At 29.5% G+C, this 10,293-nt stretch overlaps 1 non-coding gene across 1 annotated transcript; it reads right to left on the bottom strand.

The window, feature by feature from the left end:
* Positions 1-6: 6 nt before the first annotated feature.
* LOC110653486 (uncharacterized) lies at positions 7-7,478 on the bottom strand. The gene is made up of 3 exons (XR_009142105.1): positions 7,216-7,478; positions 2,805-2,900; positions 7-954 (listed from the first exon to the last, which is right to left on the bottom strand). It is a non-coding gene; the product is annotated as an uncharacterized LOC110653486 (transcript).
* Positions 7,479-10,293: the final 2,815 nt, after the last annotated feature.

Raw genomic sequence — 10,293 nt, 5'->3', positions numbered from 1 at the left:
CTGTTGGGATTGAGTAATAGCAATCACTCAAAGCTATGCCCAATTTAGAATTAATAAAGGTTAGTTGCAGAGGAAATGGCTAAAATTATCAAACCGTTGCCTACCTTACTAGTTTTAACCATGACTCTTTTAGGACTTTCATTTAGGGACGGACTCTTTTTGGACATGAAACAAAATACGAGGCAGATCCCAAGATATTGGCAGAATACATTTTGTTTGAGACGCAGCAATAGGCATATATTGTACAGAAATATAGGCAACAGAATTTTTGCATCTAAAATATAGGCAAGAGACATTTTTATTAAGACACAGCATTAGGCATATATTGTGAAGAAGTATAACTTCTAAACTAAAGCTTCTCATCGGTATATGAATCCATGAAAAGTGTATTCCACATAGAAATATGGACCTATTAATTCATAATGTGTAAAATGTCCTTTTAACTATGAGAGTGAGAGAGTGCATGGAAGGAAAAGAGGGGAGATTCTATGATCGATACAATCTCAACTTCCAAGGAGCTGCCTCGAATTTATTTGAAATATATATTACAAGATGGTTCAATCACCACCTATTTTATTTGCTCTCCCTTCTACTTTTTGGGAGATAAAAATGCTTAAACAACATCAAATCAGGCTTCAGAAATTTTACTCATAGCATAATACACCATATCATTATTTCGACAAAACATCTTTAACAAGAATTTTCAAGTAAGCTGACCTGGAAAAATGGGCTGTAATATGACTCACAATGTCATAAGGCACCATTTACTGATCTTTATGCTTTATCTTAACAAATTTGGGGGAAAAACTAGGGAGGGGGTAAAGCGCAGCCTAGTTGCTTACCCTCGAGATTCTCCGCAAGCCACTTAGAATTTTTCGGACTGATGTGACTATCCCACCACCATGAATGTGATTTCCTTGTTTGTGTCCTCTTAAATTTCTTATTTGATGGAACCTGAAGGAAACCACTCAAAATAAAAAAATTGTTATGTTCAACAAGAAAATTCAACACTGCTATGACACCTCATATAAAATGCTAGAGTTCTATCTATTACCAATGGGAGAGATCTAGTTTTTGCTAGCACAAAACATTATCAAAATGACATACAAATACTTCTCTCGGCTCTAAGTTGTTGGTAATGCATTGAAACTACTATTCCACACATTCCCTTCTCCAAGTACAGTTATTCTATAGAACACAGTCTCCAAAATAATTTTAACATACAGAAAACAGTAATGCTGATGAATGTTTACACATGATAATAACGTTAGAGAGGTTATAAAGTTGATAGGAAAGAGAATAAACAGAAGTTAGCAAAGTTGTGATTGTGTGTGCAGGTGTGTATGTGTGTGCAGGTGTGTACTTTACGCGTGTGTGTGCGCGTGTGTGTATATGTAAGCAAGCCAAGCTCTTCTAAGAGCTTGCCATGTGGCTTTCTAAGAAGGTGTCACATGTTATATGTTATAACAAGCACGCAAATCTAAGGCACACACATAAATCGCATAATCACACAGTATTGAAAAGAGAAGAAGAATAACAAATGATTTAACGTAGTTCAACCTTAAGGTCTACGTCCATGGGCAAGATAAGAGAAAAAGTTCCACTATGATGAAAAAGAGCAAGATATAATCAATAAGGACTCTCAAACCATAACCCCAGCATGTTTCCTGAATATCTCACAACTCTACCACAAAGGGTAGAATATTACAATATTTATACCGATTGGCCCATGCCTTCTGCTACCACCACAGATCTCACTTTTTATTCCAATCGAGTAGCAACGTGAAACTTTGGGTCGGGTCACAATTCGGGCCCATAAAAAAATATATCCAAAATTCAAGCAACAAAAAATAACATTATATTATATATGCAAAAAAGCTTTGCACCCTCTCTCTTCTACTTGTGTTTAATAGGGCTTAATCTAGTTTAATGCTATTATATTTTTATTTTCTTATTCTAATATGCATTTAATAGTGCTATTGTATAAAAGTTATTGTTGCAAATTAAATAAAAATTAAAAATAGAGAAATGATGAAAAAGAGTTATTGCATATAAAGAGATTTAGTAGTTTACACATGTGAATTTAATAAAAATATAAACATGTATTTAAATATATATTATATGTAAATGTAATAAAACAATAAATATAAATAAAACATAATTCAATATAAAAGTATATATAAAAAAAAAAACTCTCTAATATATGTTACAATTAAAATGATAATAACAATAACAATTTAATATTGTAATTATAAATGACATATAAAATTATTAATAATCACATGCAAAGAACAACTATTGCGCCAGAATTATAACTAGAAATAACAAAATCAAACTAACAATAAACTAAAATTTTACAACCACAATGTGCATCATGCATTAAGAAATTGTGTGCTTGATTTTTTATAATTTTTTTATATTATTGACATGATTTCGCATTATATATCATTTTGGTAATTGAAAATCAAATATAACGTAATTAAAATTACATATACAAAACTATTAACATCTTGTAAGATGTAATTTAAAATTATATATATAAAAATAAAAATTATATATAAAAATGATTAACAAATTGTGCATAGCACAAACATTTTAATAGTGAATATACAAATGGAAGACATCTATCAAGCAAATTATACTTTTAAAACACAGTTCATTATACATCACAATTCCAAATTTCAATAGGACTATCAGAATGGAGGGAGCTTAAAAAAAGCCTAAATAGTTCAAGACAGAAAAATTACAATGGAAGTGAAGAATGCGTTACAATTTAAGTCTTTTATTGGAGATTCATTTCTTACCATAGGTGAAGCCATTTGATAAGTTTGTGGAAGCTAAGATTTGATATAAGAAAATATGGGCCAAAGAGTGAGAGAATTCAACTTTGAAACAATAACCTGCCACAAATACATAATGTCAACTTCAAAATATAAAAAGTCAAATTCATGGCATAAATAATACTTTCCACATTATATTGTTCGCTAGTCCAAGCTTTCCAAATTTTATGTAGCCAAGCCATCAAGAACAAAACATAGGCACACACCTTTTATGCTCTAGTGCGCCAATATAAATTTGTGAATGTGAGGCACTCAAACAAAACCGTGAATTGTGAAACTTTAAAGGATGGTATTATGTTCTTGTGAAGTCAAGAAAAAGGAAAGGCCATATTTTTTAGTGTGTTGCAATCTTTTGAACAAGATTGACTAATTTGACTACTCAAGCTATTATTGCAACAATGAATTGATTGGGGGCTTTGCCTCTTGCATCAATACTTTTCAAATCATTCAATTGTTGACAAGTAATATCATACCAATTCAATTGCTAAGAGCCTACTTGTATTGTAAAATAACCTTGGCTTAATATGTTAGGACTGTGTTTGGTAAACCATGATAAATTGTAATGTAAGAAATAAAATAAAAATGTTAGTTTACTATGCTATTTAATTACGTTTTATTACATTTAACTACATTCTAGAAAAAATGCAAGGAAAATAATTTATTGGTATTTACCATACTAATGCATTGAGACACTTTTTTTCCCCTACAAAGTTCCTTGTTTACAAAGTGCAAAATTTCGATTACATAAGAATGTGCATGAAGAGTAATACTAACATTATCCATAATGGAAACTACAACCTACATCATAACCTTTAGAAGTCATTCCAAATTCAACCTCTATGCACCATATTAAAAGCCTATTTGCCATTGTAGTTGCTAATAGCAATTTTTTGGACAAAATGTTACTAGGAATTTTGTTAATAGACAATAGAATTTTACAATTTTCTTTTCATATGCCAAAAGCATATTTTGGAAAAAGTTCATGTTTGATGTTTTTGCAAATAGTTATTGAATTGCAATGACAAATTTTTACAAATAGCTATTCCTTCTCTAACTCAAACTATTGTCATCCACATTTGATAGCTACATTAAATATCAATGTCAAACATACCCTAAGAGCATATTTGGCATTGTTGTTGGTAATAGCAACTTTTTTAAAATGTTAGAAGGAATTCTCTTATCTAATCAAAAATAGATTTTTAGAATTTGATTTTCACAACCCAAATTTTGATTTTGAAAAAAAAAATCATATTTGAATATTTCAAGCTTTTGCAAATAATTATTGAGTTGTATTGATAAACTTTTGCAAATAGGTATTAACTCTAACTCAAATTCTAGTCATGCACATATAATATTTATGTGCAAAAGTAATGCCAAACATGCCCTAGATTTATCATCTACAACTTTGAAACAATAACCTGCCACAAATACATAATGTCAACTTCAAAATATAAAAAGTCAAATTCATGGCATAAATAACACTTTCCACATTATATTGTTCACTAGTCCAAGCTTTCCAAATTTTATGTAGCCAAGCCATCAAGAACAACACATAGGCACACACCTTTTATGCTCTAGTGCGCCAGTATAAATTTGTGAATGTGAGGCACTCAAACAAGACCGTGAAATGTGAAACTTTAAAGGATGGTATTATGTTCTTGTGAAGTCAAGAAAAAGGAAAGGCCATATTTTTTAGTGTGTTGCAATCTTTTGAACAAGATTGACTAATTTGACTACTCAAGCTATTATTGCAACAGTGAATTGATTGGGGGCTTTGCCTCTTGCGTCAATACTTTCCAAATCATTCAATTGCTGACAAGTAATATCATACCAATTCAATTGCTAAGAGCCTACTTGTATTGTAAAATAACCTTGGCTTAATATGTTAGGACTGTGTTTGGTAAACCATGATAAATTGTAATGTAAGAAATAAAATAAAAATGTTAGTTTACTATGCTATTTAATTACGTTTTATTACATTTAACTACATTCTAGAAAAAATGCAAGGAAAATAATTTATTGGCATTTACCATACTAATGCATTGAGACACTTTTTTTTTCCCCTACAAAGTTCCTTGTTTACAAAGTGCAAAATTTCGATTACATAAGAATGTTTATGAAGAGTAATACTAACATTATGAAGAGTAATACTAACATTATCCATAATGGAAACTACAACCTACATTATAACCTTTAGAAGTCATTCCAAATTCAACCTCTATGCACCATATTAAAAGCATATTTGCCATTGTAGTTGCTAATAGCAATTTTTTGGACAAAAAGTTACTAGGAATTTTTGTTAATAGACAATAGAATTTTACAATTTTTTTTCATATGCCAAAAGCATATTTTGGAAAAAGTTCATGTTTGATGTTTTTGCAAATAGTTATTGAATTGCAATGACAAATTTTTACAAATAGCTATTCCTTCTCTAACTCAAACTATTGTTATCCACATTTGATAGCTACATTAAATATCAATGTCAAACATACCCTAAGAGCATATTTGGCATTGTTGTTGGTAATAGCAACTTTTTAAAAATGTTAGAAGGAATTCTCTTATCTAAGCAAAAATAGATTTTTAGAATTTGATTTTCACAACCCAAATTTTGATTTTGAAAAAAAAATTCATATTTGAATATTTCAAGCTTTTGCAAATAATTATTGAGTTGTATTGATAAACTTTTGCAAATAGGTATTAACTCTAACTCAAATTCTAGTCATGCACATATAATATTTATGTGCAAAAGTAATGCCAAACATGTCCTAAATTTATCATCTACAATTTATATTCCTTAAAACATTACAATTCAGCCCGCCCCTAAAATGTACTTATGACTTCAATGCACATCCTTAAAGTTTTTATGAATAGAATTCATATACCAACTATTCCTGTCGCAAGAGTTAATCCAAAAGCCAATTGAAGGTAGCTTGATAGGTAAAGGCGAAGGAAATGGGAAGTATTGAATTTGAGTCTACTTATCTAATTAACCGTGTAGAAAGTAGGGAGGCATCAAATTTGAAACTCTCTATCTGCCATTATGAATTAATCACATTTATGGTGAGAAATGGAAAAGGAAACTTCCCATAAACCAATTTTAACTTGGATATTAGGCCTCCATTGAATCAAAAAGTTAATTTCATAAAATTTTTTAATTTGATAATAATAATTTTCTTTATACCTTCGTTTTCAAATATGAATAGCAATACCTAATCACCCTACCTAACCTAAACCCAATTAATAATTTTAATATTTTAGTGCGTTTTCAACCATATTAAAATTCATTATAAACTACTCGTACTATTCCAAACTCAATTATCATTTCTCAAATACTACCCGAACCTATTTAGTTTTATGTAATTTAGTTAATAATTTATAAAAAAGAAAATTATTAATAATTTATATTTTAAAAATTTAATAATCTTATAAAAATATTAAATTCTATGTATTTAAAATATAATATTTCAAGATTTATAAATATTATTATAACAATATATACTTTTTATATTTGATTAATTATTCAAGCAATAGATATCTAATCTATAAAATCCAAATTCATATTTATTGTGGGACTATTATTGGATTTGAATCCATGCTAAACTCAACTATATACTATTAAGTACCTAATAGTGAATCCTATAAAATAATAACTACTTAACAGTTTTTTCTAAATAATTTTAATAATTATATTAATATATTTATTTACACATAATTAATTTGCCATTACATATAAATTACCCTACTTAAATGTCGACCATACCACATAGCTTTCCGGTCTACACCCCCAACATTAGCAACGCGGGCCCATCCTACAAGTTTTATGGCCCCAAAAGAAGAAAAGTACAAAATGGAAGGTGTCAAACACGCGCATGAAAAGCGCGATGATGAAACATTCACCTCTTCGATTAATATCTAGGCAAATTGACTAAATTCACGACTGGGCCTAACTACAAGACATGTCCAGCTACTTCCACCCGGCCCTTTCCTAATAAATAAAATATTTACTTTATTTTATTTTCCATTTCTAATAAAAATCCACGATGGAAATTTAGAAAAAGAAAAATAACCACAAAAGAAATTAGCCAAACAATGAAAACGTGGAGCGAAATAGCCAAAACTGAAGAGTAATGATCACACGATTTCTCGGTCAATCAAAAGAATTTTCAGATTTTTTTATTCTTTTTTGTTTTTAAACATGAAAATAGCAAAATATATAATTGCAAGTTTCATCGAGTTCCCGATACAGTGAAATCAAATTTCAAACCCAAACGAGTTTTACCAAATCAAACAATCTATCTCACAGAATAAGTCTCATAAGCTGCAAAAACAGGGAAAAATCAGGATTGAAAAGAAGAAGGAAAAAAGCAAAACTCACATAAGAGAAGAGCAAGTAAACTTCTTATCAATGGAGAGAAATTCCTGCTTCAGAAACCGTGAAAAGCTGAAGTTTCAGAGGAATTGAAGAGAAATCTTAAATAACCAGAGCTGAAAGAGAGAGAAGCTTGCAGGTATGGCAATGTTATGGACTATGGAATGTATGAGAGTGGCGAAGCAGAGGCGGAGGGCAGAGAGGCTTTAAATGAGGCTTCCCACATGGAATTGAAGAGAGTCAAAAGTAGGTGTGCATTGAAAATGCATTTAATAATATATTATTTGTGAAGAAATGGTAGAGATCTGACATCTGAGTGAATTATTTTAACTTTAGCCAGTAGTGGTTGTCTTGCATCCACTCCTCACCATCTCTAAAACGTGCCGTCCCTTTTATTTATTAATTAATTTTATTTTTCTATTTTATCATTTTCAGCGTGCATTACTTAATTATAAATAATTCAACTCAATAAAATTTAATTATTTTAGTAAAAACAAATTAGGAAAAAAAAAAAAACAATTGAAACATCCCGTCTTCTCTCGAAACAACATTCGTCAAAAGTACCATTTAAGAGGAGGTCTGACCATTTTGATCATAGATTCTCTCCCTGCTTCTTTTCTGTCTCCGATTATGGAGTCATAGTACCCCTTTTGGATAAGATTTTTTTAGTTTGTATAAAGAAGTGTTGTCTGTTGGAAATGGCTTCCCCTAATGTTTGCTATGAACTTTCTCGGAACAGATTTGGCTAGCAGTCACAAAGGTGAGTGTCAAATCTGATCATTGTTGCTATTGCCCTTTTCTAGATTCATCTGGCACTAGCCTTGTTCCAAGGTTTTCTTCTGGTTTGTTGCATTTTCTCTGTCCCATTTAAGCATGCATGTGTTAATCAGGAAGGAAATTTGTGTTTGAATGATGTATTTTTGACATCTCTCTAATGTATGTACACTTCCTCTACATATTTACTGTTTTCCAGCTATCTTGCCATTTTTTCCTCATAAGATTTTTTTTTTTATCCTAAAGTATACACGCGTCAGTTCCGAAATAGAAAATACTTCTTATTAAAATTATGATAATTTTATGAAAATATATTAATTTGCATAAATTACTTACGTCCGCTACCTATAATTAATGTGGCACCTGAACTCCTTAGTGCAGAAGTTGTTGGTGTCGGTGGAGTCGGTGGGCTCAACCTTTTTAGTAAAGATCCATGGATATTAGTGTCTGGGGATTACGAATGTCAGGATTTGGGCTTGTTGCTATGTTTGAGTTGGAGATTTATGTAGCATTATGTTTTTTAGTGACTTGTGCCTTTTAAATATTATTTCATCTAATGGAATACAATTTTTGGTAATATATATATATATATATATATATATATATATATATATATATATAAGTTTGGTTGAATCTTTAATTAATATTTTTTCTAGAAAAAAATTACCTTTAATTATTAACTCTATTATTTTTATGTAAGAACCAAACTAATAGAAATAAATGAATTTTCAATAATTAATATATTAATACTATTTAATTTATAATTATACTATTATTAATAATAAATTATATTTATTATTTTTAACTAAAAATATTATAATCATATTTTTTTAATAATTAATTAATTAATACTATTAATATATATTATAAATTTTCAGTTAATTTAATTATAATGAATAATTAATTAAATATTTTCAATTTTGATTAATTTTTATTTTTTTAAATTCAATTTAATTCAATTAATATTTTTAATTCTATTTATTTTGTAAAAAATAATTTGTATATGAAAAATATTATAATAGAATTATTAAATTTAAAAAATAGAAATGATTTATTTTTTTTAACTAGAAAAACATTTTTTATCAATTTATTTTCTAAATACTTTAAATATTAAAAAATATGAAAAGGAAAATAATTTTTTTTAAGACAAACAGAACCTCTGTTTGTTAAAAATTAAATTAAATAAAATTTTAATTTGGTTGAATTTGATTGAGAGTGCTTACTCTTATTTCCCGGAGCTGTACGCTGGGACTGTCATTACAGTGATATTTGATTAATTAGCAAGTTAGTAAATTTGGTTTTAGTTTGTTAATCTAGATATTACAGTATGCATAATATTATTACAATAATTTTAATTTTAATTTAAATATGTTTTACACGTTTATACTTGTTCCTTGACAATAATTTCGTGAAATCTAAGTATGAGAACAATGAGAATTATTATAGGGTAAATTATTTTTTTGTAACACTCCGAATTTTTAAATAATTATTTTATATGTAAATATTAATATTTTATTATATTAAGAATTATAAAAATTTATTTGAAATTTTAAAAATTTTTAAAATTTTTAAAATCTGATTTGATTTTAAAAAATAATAAACTTTGTCGATTTAAAAAAAATAATAACTTAAAGACCACATGGCAAGAATTAAAAATATATTTAGACTTCATAAATTTTTTAGAGTTTTTTAAAATTTTTTCAAAATGTTTGGGTCTCGTTTTTTGTCCCAAGATAGGGTAAAAATTCAAAATTGGGTATCTTGAATCGGACTGGCGGAATTAAACTGGTTCCTTTCCTTTTTTCTTTCCCCCTCCCTTTCCCTCGTGGCACCTCTCCTTCTTCCCTTTGATTCTCTCTCCTACATCCTCCTCCAGCCGACCAACCACCTCCCCTCCCTTCCTTAGTTACTGGTGCACCACCCTCACGCCTCCCCCTTGTCGGCCACTGCCCTAGGACGCAGGAAAACGCACCCAAAACACCCTACTAGCGCGCACAATGCTTCACCTTCCCAGCCAAAATTCGATCGATCCGGCCACCAATTAGACCGGGTCTTATCCCAAACATCTTTTACTCCTCAAGAGCTTTCCATAGACACCAAGATCATAAATTTTCATAAGTAGATTGTCTAATTTTTGCTCGGAAAGCTTTAGCCCATTTCAATTTTTGGGCTAAATTTCTCTCAAATCGGGAACCTCACAAAATTCCGAGAGTATCAGCATGCTCTACTCGACGGGAGTTTCGCAACCGTATAAATTTCAAAATTTTCTAATACCAAAATTTCGGTGGGTCCCTCGAGCTTTGCAGTATT

The sequence above is a fragment of the Hevea brasiliensis genome, chromosome 12, assembly GCF_030052815.1.
Source record: "Hevea brasiliensis isolate MT/VB/25A 57/8 chromosome 12, ASM3005281v1, whole genome shotgun sequence".
NCBI classification, from domain to species: Eukaryota; Viridiplantae; Streptophyta; class Magnoliopsida; order Malpighiales; family Euphorbiaceae; genus Hevea; species Hevea brasiliensis.
This window is presented reverse-complemented; position numbering and strand designations above follow the sequence as displayed.